The sequence below is a fragment of the Erithacus rubecula genome, assembly GCF_903797595.1.
Source record: "Erithacus rubecula genome assembly, contig: SUPER_Z_unloc_2, whole genome shotgun sequence".
Lineage (NCBI taxonomy): Eukaryota > Metazoa > Chordata > Aves > Passeriformes > Muscicapidae > Erithacus > Erithacus rubecula.
In genome coordinates this window covers 3,275,999-3,289,399 of record NW_027635860.1, presented here as the reverse complement: position 1 = coordinate 3,289,399, position 13,401 = coordinate 3,275,999, and positions in this window count along the sequence as shown.

Here is a 13,401-nt window from a genome sequence, read left to right as displayed (position 1 = left end):
CATATGCTTGTGGCTGGGGCTAGGAGTGCTATAAGCTGCCCGTTGCAAACAAAAATAAATCTATTATGGATCTCTATTAACCTCAAATTCACCATAGAAGTAAAACTTAATACTAGGAAATGAAACCTGGAAGCAAGAGAGAGAGGTCTTCCACGTCTTCTGTACCAGAAGAGGATTGGATGAGATATATGCCAGAGAATTGTTCTGTAGACATTAAGAGATTCCACAACTTCTCCATATTATTTATCATAGTTACTCACTGCCTGTCCCAGTCTGAGGTTTCTCCTTTGCCCCAAGATCACCCCAGAGGGACACGAAGGTGGTTCAAACCCTGGTTTTCTCTGAAGCAGTCGAAGAGAGATTGCTAGAGACGGTTTTCTCTTGTTCCAAGGATTGTTTATTGTTTCTTATCTCAGGGACTTTTTGCCTGGCCAGCAGCGGTCTGCTCAGCCTGGCATCCATGGTGGAATCTGCCTGGTGAAGGCAGGGCTTATCTTATATAGTCTAAATTACGTATTACATGTTTACAATATTTTCCCAATACAATACAATTTTATTAAATGGTCCAGCCCTGACTCCAGCCAATCTAAAAGTGCCAACGTGTCACCCAACATGGATGACATGGAGAAGAAGGAGGAAAAGGTGTCCACCCCCCAAATTCTCCATCTTGGCCACGTGTCCCTCATCATAAACATTCAAAAAAACCTATTTATCTACGTTCTAAAAGTCTAATTTATATTTTACTAATTTTGGTGACCTGTTTCCATTCTCTTTGTGCTGACACCTTCCCCCAGGGGTTAGAATTCAGCACCTGTGACACCAGGATCTCACTCAGAGGTCTTTGAGACCCTTGCCAGGGGGGTTTTGAGACCCCCAAGGAGGCCAGGGCTATGCCCTGGGCTCCCACAACTGCCCTCCTTATTTGAATGTTTTTCCTTATTTCTATCCTGGACATTTTTGGCTGTAGCTTAGGCATACTATTTCTCATCTTAGCTATTTTTCAGACAGATAGATTATTTCTTTTCCTTTTCCGTACTCCTTCAGTTACATAAAGGTCACTGCCTTTAGTTCAGTCTTTTGTTCATGCTAATAGTCCCATAGGTCATGGCTCCTGGATCTCTCACCAGTTCTGTGGACTGGACTGTACTACCCCTAAGTCACTCTGCTTTAGACAGTGTCTTTGCATATTTCTGGATGTACATGTGCTGACAACTGAAAATTGCATTCCAGCCACAGTTACAGTAATGCTGTTTAGTGTACAAGTATTCCAGATGCCTTGAGGATTGTTCTCCTTCTCTTAAATTCCAGTACAAGGTGTTTAGTAGTATCATGATATTTTTAATTCACGCTGAGACTGTTATAAAATATAACATCTTAATCACTTTCAGAGCAACACTTACCTTAACTGACTCTTCCTCATCTGTGCCATTGATACTCATGTAGTTTCTAGTATTTCTTTATGTCAAAAATTGAATAACTATTCCTAAACATTCCTCTAATCCATTGTCTTTTTTGAAATATAATACTATTTTCCAACCTTTCCAGCTGTCCAGTTTCACTTCACCCACAATTTTTAATAAACACACTTCATATTCAGGCATAATTCAATGCAGAAAAATGACAATGCCAAGAGCTCCATTGTCATGTGAGGGAAAGCCTGAAGCTCTGTGTAACCATCTACTCAACCACACCTCTCTAAGTATATGAGATAGAACTGTAGAACCTGTCACTACTGTTAGGGAAGCTCAAACCACCTTATGGCTTTTTGTGCTCCTTTTTGTCCAAACTACTTCATCTCAGCTGCTGCATTTTAAAGATAAAACAGCAGCAGACAGAGATTTGTTGTGACAAAGTGCGCTGCTGTGTCATACAGTTCTCTGCCCTGCTCACATTTTCAAGGTGATCCTTTTGTCACACTGGAGTTTAGTTAAGGAATGCATGGACAGTGAGAAGCAGATTGTTGTTATTGTCTCTTTCTGTGTATGAGTAACACTTATGGTGAGATCAAAATGACATTGGGGTAGTATTTCTCACCACACCAGCTGACTTTTCTTAATTGAGATTTGCTTTTTCTAAATTGAAAAATATTTGCATAACTAAGTATTATATACAGCCATCTCATATTGACTGAAGTGTACATTCCAAAAGTAGTTTTAGGCCCCAAGATCTATTTCATCCACTCTTTTAGCATTCAACATTCAAGTATCTATTACGTGATCAAGCACTGCCTCCACCAAGAAAACAAATCAAAAGGAGAGAAACTGTGGATGGACACAGGAGTAACTACCAGCACTAGACTGATAGCATGGGATAAAGATGCTTAACTGATTCATAGAACAGGCATCATTTCAGCATGGTGACACTTTTCAAAAAAGTGCCTCAGATAAAACTCAGCTCAGTTGCTGTTAGTGTCCAGTATATGCAGATCCCTCTAATCATCATTCTCTATTTTCTTCAAAACTAACAAATGGTATATCAGTTAAATACCTTCTGTGAAGATAATAATTTTCATTCTGCAGATAAAAATACTCTGTATTTTTTTTCAAGTAGATAAAGACTATTATATAAAACACCAATCATCAACCATCCATTTCGTGTTACTCATATTTACCTTATGTATATATTGCCTCTCTTCAGTTTGAACTCCTGAAAAGACACAGTTCAGCTGATCACACAGTTCACAAACATTCTTGTAGGCCCTTAAATTTACAAGGACAGCTTTCAAGAACATTTGTGGAATATAAAAGAACATTTGAAAAAAATAAAATCATAGTAAGGACTTACTTAGTTTTTCCACTTTGTCACATTCAAGTCCTGAAATAGTCTCTGAATTTTTTTGCCCACTGGGAAAAAATAATATAAACAAAACATAGGAAAAGGCGAATGCTGAAGATGGAGTTGTAGCACTGCTTAGTACTGAAGTTCATGACCTTTCCAGAAAGCCCTGATGTCAGTTGTTTATAACTTCATCAGACCATGACCTTTAATAATGATTTTTTTGCATGCTTCATTGTCTGCATAAAATCGGATCTTTCATAATTTCATTTAAACGTTATTAGAAGCAGCTTGTTTTCCCCTCAGAATGCTAGAATAAAGGGTTTTTTTGCTATTCAGTGACGAACTCTAGAATTTTGTACAGTGAAGTAAGGATCCAATAAATATTATGGGATATTTTGTGAGAAATTGAATGGTTTCCTCACATTAGTCTGGCTAAGTTATGCATTACAGTTACAAAGCTAGGATCCCAAAAGATAAGATTCAAGATTAAAGTCAAGTGTAACCCACTATAAATCCACTATGTGCATGCTGTATAATACACAACCCCTAGTTGTATATACACTTTTTTTTTTTTGGTAGGGCCTCTGCTTCATTCACTTCATGAGGGCACTGGCAGTAATTCTGCAAGCCAGTATTTTGGGTTTTTTACTAATGCTCATCTGCCACCCAAATGTGCAGTGCAGTAGGCTGTAATCCGGGCTGACAGGACATCAGCTGTCCTCCTAACCCCCTTGTGCAGGCAGACACTGCCTCCTCAGTGCAGGGAGGGAGCAGGAGAGTGGATGGGAGGAAGAGCAGTAGACTAACACACAGAAAGATTCTCTCAGCTGCAGTGAAAAGTAACCACAGAGGATGATCAGTTCAAAATTACTGTCCTTTAAAATTCTACTTGAAAATAAAGTTTAGCACTTCCTTCATGGGCAAAATCCTCATTCATCAAACAATATCCAGTCCAGCTGAAAAACCCAATGGATTTCATCAGCAAAATTCTATCCAACCTGATTCACTACCAGAGCAAGTTCATGCTATCTATGCTATGAGTCAGGGTTCCTGACTCAAATGCAACTTGCAGGCCATGCAACTTCAGAAGACAGATACAGCCAAACAAGATGATCTTCAATTCTAGCATTTCCTACCTTCAAATACTTAATTTTGTGACCTCAGTGGTCTTCTGTTGTATTATTTTTACAAGCATGTCAATGCATACTGTTCCTTAGGTATCTTGCCTTTTTTATTTTAATTTTTTGTTTTCATATTGTTTCTATCTACACACATAAACATTATTGTTTGTTATGTTTGTTTTCATATTCATGGGGCTGGGGATTTGCCTTATTAATCCTTGAATTGACACATGCCTCCATGATGTTATATAAATAATAATAAATGGAAAAAATCAGAAATTTACCTTGTGAAGTCTCACTATGAAGTATTGCTGAACTTCTGAATCAGATGTTGTTGGGAAGAAGGAGTTGAAAGCAAAAGAATGGTGAGAAGGAACCTTGCAGCTGAGAATGCTAAAGTCTGGAAAATAATAGTGACAGAAATGCCACATTTTATGCCTACTACTGTTTGTACTTTGTCTGTTTTGAGAAGTAGAATTTCTGTGTAGAGATAACACTGTTGTTTGGAGAGATTTGGAGGCACCCTCATTGACATACTTTAGCTGCCTGTCTTGGGAAAAGAGAAGACAAGAGAATACCAGAGCTCAGAGGTAAAACAAATGTGTAAGGGAGGTCACAGCAGGGTGGTAACCTACAGGAGCATGATCCTTTAAAAATGGGCACAAACAAGTGTTCCACCAGCCGCTAGGGTGGGCTGAGCCTGATGGTGTCTCTGTTCCTGCTTGAGTGTCTCTCAACATCTCCAGGTTTTGCTCCAGGATCCTCCTGCTGGTGAGGCAATTAAATAAATTTACTCTGCATTTCAGCCATGGTTTTGTGCTGTCTGCCTGAGTTGACTCACAGGTATCTATTGACTTGGTAAAATTAAAAATAAATTTGATGCTCTGACATAATATTTTTCAGTACAAAATTATCTTTCCTTAGTTGGTCTAATGCAGCACACTAAGGCAATATAATTTTGTATTGAGTACAACAAGGTGCTACTAAGGAGACAGAAATTCAAAAGCAGTAATACTTGCAGCCTGTATTTGTGTATGGCCAAGGTGTTTAAAAAACTGTGCTGCCCTTTCACTGACATTTACTTTACTGAGAAAATATCTTACAAGAGCAAAAATGTGACAAAAGAAGAATATATATATTGTGGAGAGACAGAAATAGAGAAAGAGAGAGCCAGAAGCATGTTGGGAGCTCCAAATCTACACATGTGCATGAATGGATGTAGGGAATCATAGAAAGTAAATGTTCTTTCCGTATGGTCATGGATCTACCACTGCCTTGTAGCAATTTAGATACACACAGCTGAGATCCTAGTAAGTTCAAAACAACACTCATCACTAAGCATTGAAACGTGGACAAGACAAGATATATTAACAGAAACACAGAAAATGAAAACTTCAACAATACAAATGTTGTAAATGAAGGCAGTAGCAGCTTTAAAAAATATGAACAAAGGGTTAGCCTCAAAGTTAACTAAAATCTCTCATAAAAAATTATTATTCCATGAAATCAAAATCACCTCAATAGTTCACTGTTTCTCTTAATTAATGGAGAAACCTGGAGGTACCTTCAGGATGTCCTGAATTCCCTGAAACACCCAACTAATGGAATCAACAACTTATGTGTCTCCTTAGATCTAAAACCCAAGTAGGACCATCTGCCTCAATTTCTACTGATCCATTTTTCAAGCTGTAAAAAGTGTATGAATAAGTTGGTGTGCTGGTTTCACATGGCGGGGGAAGCAGCCTGAGAGGAGCAGCACAGAGCCCAGGAACAGGAGGGATGTCCCCTCTCTGGGAACTTCCCCTGTGGGCTGCGGGGACCAGTCGGAGGCTGATCTGGTGTTGGCATCCCAGATGGCCAATGAGAGAGTTGTTTCATTTTCATAAATCACATTGGTGGAGCTTGTTCCTCTCCCTTTGGGCTTCAGGCCACAAGGCAGGTAGCAACCAGCAGGGCCCAGCTCGGCCTGGCTCAGCTTGGGGCTCGGCCTGGCTTCTGGCTCGGCTCACGGCATGGCCAAACGGGGGATGGCGGAGCCACCAAAGCCCTCTCCCTTCCCCTCTGTTCTGAGAGGAGAGGTCCCCAGCTGACCATGACGTGCAAAGAAGTCCAGCCTTTTCCACGTGGCCCCTCTAGCCACGTTTTTCCAAGTGTTGCTTGGCCTAGCTACTTCACTTTCTGGATGCAAGTTTAACCCTTTTGCTGCCTGGATGAGACTCTGGATCTCCTGAGATTCCTGGAATGAGAGGAATGAAGCAAAAGTCTACTGAAGTCAGTGAAATGAAAGCTAAGTTTCCAGATGGGAAGAGATTGAAGAGTTGCCACTGATGAGTAGCTGAAGACCTTTTTTTGTGGAGCTATAAGGGGGCTGTGACTACACTAAAAGTCCTTTAAACTGTGAAATTTATTTGGGGAGCTTTAAGTGCTTGAAAATAAGACCTTTTTGCCTTGAGGAAATGGGGCTCTCTGTTTTGGGACTGGAAATATGGACAGAGACATTTAATAGAAAAAGAGATTAAGATAATTTTTCAGCAGCCTGCCTTTAAAAGTGGTGCCCCAAGTGTGCATCATAACCCATAACATGGCTCTGGAAGGACTGTGGGAATGAGAGGAAATTCATGGTTTGTATGTCCAGGTGGATACAGACTATGAAGGTGAAGACACACCCCTAAACCTAAACCATAAAAAGGAACTTTTTCTCTCTAGAGTGAACTCAAATGATTATTTAAGTAAATGACTGAAGTGTTCTCTGTATGTTGCTGTTAGGAAATGTGTAAAATGAGGGAAGGGGGAAGAGGGAATAATCTAGAAATTTTATTCGGAATTTTATTTTTTGTGCTATTAATAAATTTTTTCTTGTACCCTTTTAAGTTTTAAGCCTGCCTTGTCTTTGCTTCTACATACTATCTCTAAAAGAAACTAAATATATTAAAATTGGCAAACCCAAGTCAAACCCTGACAGCTGGGAAAGCAATTACACTTTGGTGGAGCAACTGAAGCCCACAAAGAGAAATGAATAACTAACTAAGATAAAGTGGTATTTTATAAAAATAAGTGAGGAGGGAAAAGTAACCAGAATGTTCTTCTAGATGGATTTTGGAAGGTCTAAAAGTGAGGTTTGAAAAAGTATACTGTCCTCAGCAGGAATGTCACAGTACATTCCACAAAAGCAGTGAAAATGCTTCTTCAAAATAGAGTCCAAAGAAAGTTGTTAGAGTATAAATATTTGTCTAAACTATAGTCTTGCAATCACAATGTCTTTTGTCCATCGACATCTTTTTATAAGCTTTTTTTTGTATTGATAAAAACCGCCATGGAGCTGCCTTTAATTTATCTGAAAGACTGCAAGATGGAAGAATAACTGAACACAATCAAGGGCAATGGTATCCATTTACAGTGTCTTTCTAAAATCTTGGTGAAATTCAATTATTTCTGTTCTCCACAGTACGTGTCTTCCATCCTTGCAAACACACCATGCAGGGGTCAGATACAGTTTGTTTTAGCACTCTGGGTTCTACACTGTTGTATGACTTGCAAGAGTTTAATCATGATAGGTAGGGACTAGGTAAAAAGCATAAGCTCTCCAGGTATTTCTGTGAGACTCCAACACTTCAGACCAGATCTGAGTGTTATTTGGGTGTCTGGAGCCATGTGGAGTCTTTTGAACACATCTGCCTTCAAACTTTTCCCATAGTGTACCTGTTTTCAAACACAAAGTCTGATTTTCCCTGTTATAACTTGACAATATGTACAGCATTCACACATAGACCTTCATGATTTGTACTTGAAAAATGTTATATACGGATTATATACAGAGATTTTTGCTCAACAAAACCCCCTGACAAAACCACCCCATCTTACTCCACAGGTGTGGAAAGGCAAAGGAAACCTATTGTTTTAAATAACTTCAAATTTCAAACTGTTTTATTTTAATTATTGATGGCTGCTGCATTGCACATTTAGGCATACATTAAAAAAAATAAAAAGGAAACTAAAAAATAAAAAAATTGATGCTTCACATATGGCATGCCTTATTTCTTTATCCATCATTTGCTGTTAGAAGTGCTGTGATTGTGACTCTTCTGGAAGGACATTATTCATATGTGATTGATTTTGAAAGGCACAGTTTAGTGCCTCTGCTTCCACCCTAATGGGAGATAGCTGCAGTACAGTGCCTGACTAAATGCCCTAAGTGCTGCTTTTTTAACTTCTGTTTTTTTTCTCTTTGTCACAAGCACATGTCTACATTTGAAAAATAATCTAGGAAAATGCTTCATTTACATATATGACTTGTTCATTCCATTTCTTGGTGTAGCTTCATAAGATTTTTGATTAACTATGAAAATGGCTAGAAACAGCACATAATGTAGGCATACAGGAAATGTTGACAGCATTAATTAAGAAGTGTACCAGACATAGAGAAGTCACTGTTGTATAACATCAATGTAAATAAGATTTAAATCAAGGTAACTTCTGCTTTCTGTTTCAAAACCATGAGATCTCAAATGGTTTCAGTTCACAAGGAGCTTGTGTTCCCTTGGGTCAACTTTGGTTGAGATTGTTTTTCCATGTTCTTATGCGGTGAAAAGAGATCTTTCAGCTTCCCATATTCATGACTTGTTCTCAGTTTTATTTAAAATGGATATTGCACCTGTCTTGTCCTCTCCAGCTCAAAAGCTTTTCTATGGCAATGTGATGTTCCCATTCTTGCACAGAGCACCTGCACCTTTCCTGTAGTGTAAGAAAAAAGCTATTAAGACGATTTAATTCCTTCTGATTGCTTTGCATAATTCTATAAGCAAGTGTGTTTTAAAAGTAATGTTTGAGTTTGAACTCAAACATTTAGTCCAAGATAGAATATTAGAGATTGTTTAAAGACATTTCAAATGTGTGCAATGTGTGTGTGTGTGTGTGTATTTGTACACCTACAGGGAAAAACGTTATCAAACCCGACTAAGTGGTGCTTCTTTCTTTTCATCTGTACTAAAGAAAAAATAGAAAACCAGCCTAAAATTTCGGGATTGGTAATCGCTGATTATTCTGCTTTTTGGCAGAAAATCTATCTTCTTGATGACATCATAGCTGTTAGAAATACAGTTTCTTTCTGGTAAAATTCTGTTGTATGCACAAAATTAAGTAACAAGTACTAGTGTAATGGCATATTCATTTAAATAGCCACACTTTTGCTCCTCCTGTACTTTGGAAGGAATATTAACATTCTTGCAAACCAAGGCTTCCCAAGATAAGATTGAAACATTTGAAAGAGTTCAGAATGGTTTTCTTTTAACACACTTTAGCATAGTTTTTATTCAGAGACAGGTTGTTGAAAAGTTAATTCACTGCCAAATCAGGTGTCAGAAAATAAAAAACGATGGAAAAGTGCCATTTGTGCAACTTCAAGATATTACCTTGGACTACTTCAGATAGTAGTAGACTCCAGATAGATTGCAGCATCAAACAAATCAGAACTAAATTATTCATAATGACTGTAATATTAAGTAAATATTTATTCTGACTGTAAGGGCAGGAATTTGAGTCATGTTAACAGATAGTTAATATTTTGGATTATAATTTTATAGTATTTCGTAGCCTGATTAATTTGACAATGAATCCTGGATTGGAGGTGCCCACACTGTTTAGCTGGAAAATATAAATGACTGGCATGCAAGGTCAGCTCAGATCTGGCAGGACTCATTAGTTCAGGTGCAGTGATGTGGAAATGCATCATAGCTCTTCCAGAGTTGGCACAATCCAGAAATAGTACATCTGCCTTTTGTACATCAATCAGATGCTGAGACGATTATAAACTGGCAGCACAAAAAGACATATTCTGTGTCTCCACAATTTGTTCTCACAAAGAGGAATATTTCTTGCTATTTGGTATACTCCTTCTGCTTCAGAAAACAGTGTGGGTCCACCACAGATTACTGCTTCTGAGCACCACGGGTGACAGCTAACTAATTTCCTAGAAGTGTTTAATAGACTAAAGCACAAATGCACAAATGCTGCCTGTGCCAGCACTACATTTAAGCAAAGACAAGATCTTTGACCACAGTGCAAAGATCAAGTGACTGGCTCTGTAGGAAACAGCTGACAAACAGAGAACACAGAGAACAAAACTACAGCTGCATCCAGGCTGATTGTTGCACTCACTCTCTCTCTCTCTCTCTCTCTGTCTCTCTCTCTCGTGTCCTCACTGTTCCTTGAGATTGGAGAGGGACTCATTGACAAAGGTGTAAGAGGAAAATTTAGTATAGAAAAGACCCAGAAGTGGGTTTATAATGAATTTGCTTCTATTTGCTAACTACACACACACACACATATATATATGTGTATAAAACTATTGAAGTAACTTATACTGTTTACTTTGACCAACCATGTTTCAGTTGAAACTAAAAAATCAGGCATCTTGTGTGCCTCTTGTAGGCTTACAACGGGAATATTTTTTACTATTTTCATTTCTGCATCTCTTAAGGACCTGAAAATTTCACCTATTTGTCTCTATTTACTTATGTCCTTGATTCAGCATAAGTGTGGCTGCTTTTATTATCCATATGAATCTATAACAGCCTTAGAATGAAACTGGAGATGTTTAAATGTCAATGCATGTGACCAGGAGGTGTGACAGTTGATAATATCACACGTCTCACTCAGTGCAGTCTTCCCTCACTGTACATTTCCATCCAGTACTGCCCTGCTTTTGCATTTCTAAGATGGCAGCAGAGGAACACCCATCTAGGCATAAATCATTACAGCACACAAGAGGAGAAAAAGTGGATTAGCCCATCCATTAGCTGATCCTGCAACCAGGGGGAATCACAAATGGAATAGGATGAAGAAAACATGCCCTCCATGCTCTATGTACACAACCAATGATGGAAAAAAAGGCATCTGTTGATGGTGTAACTTGATGTCAATGCAACCATCAGCACTGACACAGTCTTCCAACACTGTTCTTTTTGCTGATTGTGACAGTCCAAGATGATTGTCAGAGGCTGCATACATATCCAGCATTTTACAGACTGAAGTGCCCTGGAAATGGTGCTGAAACAGAATCCCCATAGTTACTTAGTCTTCTGACAGTTAAAAGATGATTATATATCCCACCTCTTTTCTTTTTTTTTTCATCTTCATGGTAATCTTCATCCAAAGCAGAGATTATGAAAGCTACTAATTCTTCCTAAGAATTTTTCTAAAACCTTCTTCTTGTACTATATCCTTTTTGCTCACTGCCATAGTTATTTTCTGTGCTACAAATAGGTAATTATTTTACAGAAAGGCTTACTTCTTAAAAAGCCCTGGTTTTTGTCTAGTCATAATGTGCTATTGTATATGCCATTCCTTCTTTTAGACATTTTTTTATGCAATGCACTATTTTTTTAATATTCATTTATACAGACACATCATTTCTACGAAAACAAAAACTAGAGCCAGTCACTAGTCATGGGCATGAAGTAAAGGAAGTCATAAAGCCTGCATTGTCCCACATAAAATTTTAGTCTGCATTGTCCCACATTTTAAATTTAGACATCATACCTCCTGGTATCACACTCTTTAATGTGTAAAAAGTACATCCTACAACTACTCTAAATCACTGGTGAGCAAAACTATCAACACTTTTATGTGTGGTATGTGTCTTGTTATGAGGTAAAAATAGAAGGGAAAGGTGATAAATGTGGGTGTTGCATGCAAAAAATATAGTATTAAAATATAATTATATTTATATAGATGTAAAACAACACAGATATAAATTACAATTACCATGAACTGATAAGGAAAATACCTTCACAGCCCTGAACTTTCTTGTTACTTTTGGTTTCATATAGCAAAGAGTATTGCTACTGACATTTCTGGTCAAAGCAGTAAATTAGTACGTAACCAAAACAACCATAATTTATAGATTCTTACAATAAGCTGGCAATTCAATTAATTTTTTGGACATCTCCCCAGTTTACTTCCATTTAATGGTACTGAGTTTCCCCTAGGGATTGCCACTAGTGTTTTCCACTTATTCATCTATAAGTAAGTGAAAATTTTATGGGACACATATACCTGGTATTTAAAATCGGTGAAGTGTTTCAGGCCTGGTTTTAAATAAGATAGGGTTTTTTGCACTCTTTGGATATCAGAAGGAGGCAAAAAAATTTGAGATCATAGTCCTTACTTTTTGGAGCTTCTGATCCAGTTCAGTTTTTCTGACTCCAATAAAAGATATCTGTAGTGAAAGGTGTCTCTGCCTGTGGCAGGGTTTTGAAATGGTCTTTAAGGTCATTTCCAATCCCAACCATTCCCTGATTCTACGACATTTGCTTTTGTGTCACAACATTACTTTCAGGCTACTGACTTGATTTTCTCTAAATGTTGTTTACTGCTATTGTGCTAACATGGAATCATTGCCTCCATCAAAATTAAAATGAAGTAGATAATAAATAACTCCCAAAAAGCACATGTTTTTGCTCAAGCCATGATTGAATTCAATGATCTGTGCAGGAATTTTACATGCCTTAAGCAAAATGAGTCACTTCTGCATTCTTTTTGTGCAAATGTAGTCCCGTCTTACTGACATTAACTTTTTCTGTCATAGAGACCCTTTACTTTTAGCTGTAGGTATGATCACATGCTGAGAATTTGAATCTCAAATAAAATTGTCAGTGGCATTGTATCTCTCTATCTCATTGCTATGCATTTTAGGGAATTTCACATTTAATCAAACAACAAAGCACCAGCTTAACTTCAGTGTTCCCTACTATAGAAATGGAGATGGCACTTCAGAAAATGCCCACCTCCAGCCTGTAATTCTCTAAAGGAATTGCAGTACTACCTCTTGTTCTCAAGCAGAATTCTAGCACAGCAAACAGTGTCTGCAAATGTTGCCCACACTTGTAGGACAGAAACCAAACTAAATATTCCCTCTTGGAGAATGAAATAAAAAATAACGCCTCATTATGGCAGCATCACTGAAGAAAGTCTTATTTCAACTTGTATACCTACGTGTATTTTCTTCAAGCCACCCAGTCCCTGTAACAATGAAAACAGAACGACGGCAACAGAATAGACACTTTATTACTATAAATTTGCAGATTTTGGAGATTGTCATTTGCATAATTTATTCTTATAAATTTTACTGTTATTACAGTCTGTATACTAAAGAAATGAGATTTGAGAATGTTCTAATAAATAATTTAAGCAAACAATAATGACTGCTGAAAGCAGAGGTGTTTCAAAATGTATTGCCATCGTGAAAGCATTGAAATTCCCTCAGACACTCCCAAAAAGTATGGAATATTACAAAGTTAATTTTTGTTGTTATTACACTGCACAACACGTAAAAAATATTAATTTCTACTGTGTATATTCATGTTGGGTAGGAAAATCCATAAATTTGCTGAATCTTCCCAGAAAATCCAGATTTATGCTTATCAAACATTTCCAGAAAAAATGAGGAATTATTTTACTTTATTGGTTACTGACCTTAAATAGAGCTAGACACACATCACAGGAA